The sequence below is a fragment of the Callospermophilus lateralis genome, chromosome 7 (assembly GCF_048772815.1).
Source record: "Callospermophilus lateralis isolate mCalLat2 chromosome 7, mCalLat2.hap1, whole genome shotgun sequence".
NCBI classification, from domain to species: domain Eukaryota; kingdom Metazoa; phylum Chordata; class Mammalia; order Rodentia; family Sciuridae; genus Callospermophilus; species Callospermophilus lateralis.
The window spans coordinates 90,925,538-90,929,863 of NC_135311.1; positions in this window are offsets into that span (position 1 = coordinate 90,925,538).

Genomic DNA, 4,326 nt, shown 5'->3' on the forward strand with positions numbered 1-4,326 from the left:
CCTGACTGAGGGGCAGGAGCCAGGTTGCCATGGCAACGGGTGTGGGGGGTGGTGGGTAGTGGCACTCAAGGCTTGTGGAGACTGGAGCTGGAGGAAGCCTGGCTCAGGGACCAGGCAGGAGTCTGGGAGGTAAACAGAATTTTTGTTCTGCATCAAAGGAGCTTGAGACATTATCCGAGTGGTTTAGTTTCCCTGAGTTTTAACTTTTTTTTTTTTTTTTTTGCAAGCGGAAGATCTCGGTACCCTCTTCATTGGGCCCTGGGAGAACAAAAAGGATAATTCATATAAAAGAGATTGACTTGTTCTTTTCCTCTTCTGTTCTAAAACAAATATAAATAGTGGGCCTGGGTTCCAGAAAGATGAAAAGAGAACTTTCTAAAATTTACAGTAACAATTCAGTATTATTCACAGCCTGCGCACGGTATCCTCCTATCTTCTCAGTGGCCCTTGAAGATAAAGACTGTTACTGTCCACTGGGCACATGTAAGGAAACTGAGGACTGGAAGATAAATCATTTGCGCATCATCACCAGAAAGTGGTGGAGCTGGGACGTCAGCACAAGCCACTGTCTTCTAAGCTCATGAGTCATCCAAGCATGTCTGTCACCCATGACTAAACTTGTAGCTCTCAGTTGAACAGCTGTGGACCAGGCTTCCTTTCAGCATTTCTGGAGATTTCTCTCACAGCCAAAACTCTTCTGAGCAGACTGCTACTTCCTCTCTTGGTCTATCTCAGCTTCACCATCTTCTTTTGAAGCTGAAGATCTCCTCAGGCTGTCCCCTTGGAGACACAGGAGAGGAAGATGTGAGCAAGAGAAGGAAGTACGGACCTGCAATCTACCCCCTTCTCCAAGAACAACCAGGCTGGCCTGAGCCTGGGGATGGTGACTTTGTGTGTGGCTATAGCTGTCTACAGTGCTGTGCTTCTGGTTCGTTTCTGGGCCCATCTGCCCCCTGTCCGTGGTGACTCTTCTCTTCTCTTGGGACCTGGGCTCTGTGGTGCACAGTTCCCACTTCCTCCCACGGTCACCCCTTTGCTTTCGACTCTGCAGTTCTCTGCTCAGCCTTTCAGGCTTCTCACAATCCAGCCCCATCAGCTGTCATTCCTCCCAACTCCTGGCTTCCATAGAGCAGAGCTCTCCTCACACCTCACCTGAGCATGACCCTGGCACACCTTGTTCCCTCTGCTTGGCAAGTCCCCCCTTTCCTGCCTCCTTTTGATGGAAAACTCACCTCCTTCAAGACCAGGGCCAGCACATGGCCTGACTCTGCCATTTACAGTGTAGTGTATGGATTGCCCCCCACCACTACCCTGGCCAGTCACCACTCTACCACCAACCTTAGCCCGTATCTTAAGATGAAGCATACTAGAGTATAAACCTGAGAACCTTGGGATACCTGGTCTGTGGTGGATAGAATTTGATGATTTCCTCAGTAACTTCACCTCTCAGATACTATGGAACCTTCCGAGTCATGGACAAAGGAGCTCCGAATCTGTTCAAGGGTCTGGGTAGGGAAGGATTGGTCTCTTGGACAACAGGACTGAGACCTGGTCATATCCTCCACTTTCTGTTCTTAAAGTTTCCAGCAGGAAGGGCCAGTGCTAGAGGAGAATCGGAAAATTGTCATTGGCCGCCTGTGCCCTTCCACGCCCTTCCAATGTCCCTGAGATCATGGAGGTGGAGGGGTGTTAGTTCTCTCTGTGGGTGCCTGAGAGGGATCCTCTGAAATAAGGTGGGTCTTAGGGATACATATTTACTCTGCTTGAAATAACATCTGGCCTCTGCCCATCCTCCAGCTCTCTGAGGCTGGGTACATGGGGGAAAGGAGGGGATTGGTTAAACTTCTTGCTAATGTTCTTTCTACCGTTGACATCCTATGGCTTATGATCAAAGCTTTACAGAATATTCTTTATTCTTTTATCATAAAATAATGCATTCCAATTGTAGAAACGTTGTTAAAAAAAAAGAAGCCAATCAAAAGCTTATACCTGAGAAAAAGCCAACATTAATGCATTCATGTTAACTATTCTTTTTTCTTATAGTAGGTATTTGTGTGTGCTCTTGTGTTTATCTGTTTATGTGCTTATTATAAAGCTTTTTAATTAATTTAAATCTAACCATAGGGGCTGGGGATGTGGCTCAAGCGGTAGCGTGCTCGCCTGGCATGCATGCGGCCCGGGTTCTATCCTCAGCACCACATACAAACTAAGATGTTGTGTCTGCCAATAACTAAAAAAAAATAAATATTAAAAAAATTTCTCCCTCTCTCTCTCTCTCTCTTTAAAAAAAAAAAAAAAAAAAAACAAAACAAAAAAACCCACAGCATGAAGGTATATGGACATCATTCACAAATGTTATTTTCGTGCCATCATAGGATTCTATCATATAATTAGTTCTGTGTTGTTTGATATTAAGAATATTTAATAAAATTTGAATGAATATCTTATCTAGAAGCCTATATATATATATTTAAGTCCTTCTCTCAATCAATGTCACATAAAATAGAATTGCTAAGTTAAAGAATTGGACTGATTTTTAGGCTTTTGATATGTACTGCCCAAGACACTTAAAAAATGCATACTCCACTTCTGCCACAAGTGAGTACAGAGAAGTTTGAGTTTTACTAGAATCTCACTGTTGGGCTTTAAAAAAATGATAATAATAATTACGTAGGCTGGGGTTGTGGCTCAGTGGCAGAACGCTTGCCTGGGATGTGTGAGGCACTGGGTTTGATCCTCAGCATCACATAAAATAAACAAAATAAAGGTATGATGCCTATCTACAACTAAAAAATATTTGAAAAATAATATTTCTGTCAATTTGAGAAACTATCCTATTGTTATTTTCATTTGCATTTTTTTATTTATGTCTAATATTTTTCACACATAGTTGGCCACTTGAACCTCTTTTTACATAAATCCTCTGTGCATGAGCTTCATTAACTTTTTGAATACCCATATATTCTTTTTCTTATTGAATTAGTTTGCAAATCAAAATTTCAGCAAGCTACTCAAGGCTAATAATCATTTGCTTTCCATATACATGACATGTGTTTTCTATATTTGTTGTTATGCTTAATTTGGTTTATGGTGTTTTGACATAAAGATTTTACATTTTATGGAGAAAGACATTGATTAATTTTTTTCGGTCGCAGTCCTTTCCTTGTTTTTATGCTGGGAAAAATCTATCTCTGTCTTGAGATAAGATAGCTTTGTAATTTCTTGTAATCCATTTCTACCTTTGACTCTGTCATCAATTTAAATTTAAGTGACATGTAATATGAAGGGGAAAACTATTTTTCTTTAATGATTAATAAATAGCTCTAGGTTGATCGATATTTATTAGGACTTCCCTTCCAAAATGACTTACTCTAAAGCCTCCATTACATTTTAAAATTTTACATTTAGGGCCTGGGGCTGGGGCTCAGCGGTAGCGCACTTGCTTGGCATGTGTGAGGCACTGGGTTCAAATCTTTTTTTTTGAAATAACTTTTTTCTTTTCTTTTTTTTTTTTTTTTTTTAAAGAGAGAGAGAGAGAGAGAGAGAGAGAGAGAGAAAGAGAATTTTAATATTTATTTTTTAGTTTTCAGTGGACACAACATCTTTGTTTGTATGTGGTGCTGAGGATCAAACCCGGGGCGCACACATGCCAGGCGAGCACGCTACTGCTTGAGCTGCTTGAGCCACATCCTCAGCCCTGGGTTCAATTCTTAGCACCACATATAAATAAAGATCTATCAAAAACTAAAAAAAAAAAAATTTAAAAAAATCTTACACTTAAGGAATTCAGTTTACAGGCTTTTAGGTCTGTTTTATGTGTCCATTTTTTTTTTTTTTTTTAGCTTATTCCACTATCCTTTTTCTTAATTATCATGGTGTCTAATAATTTTAATTACCTGGATGTTCTTGTCCAAAAATTATTTTTTCTTCCAAAAATTATTCAGCTTATTTCCTGCCTTGACCATTTAGATGAATTTTAAAATCAATTATTTATATCCACCCCCAAAACTACCATCAATCCTTTTCCTGAAATTATCCTAGGCCTGTAAGTGAGTTATGTTAGGATACGGAGTCTTCCCACCTAGGAGTGAAGTGTGTACTTGGTAAAGTCTTCAAGTGTTTCTTTCTTATAGGTCCTATTTCCTATTAAGTTTCTTCTTAGATTCTGTGTTTTTATATCCTTTTGCTGAAATATTGCTAATGTAATTTTATTTTTTAATATTGCTGTCTTACTTGTTATTATATCAAATTTTATTACTGGGCCCAATTTACTGATCTGTCTTATTAATTTAGCTTCTCATGATAGCATACAAGTCAAATTAAATA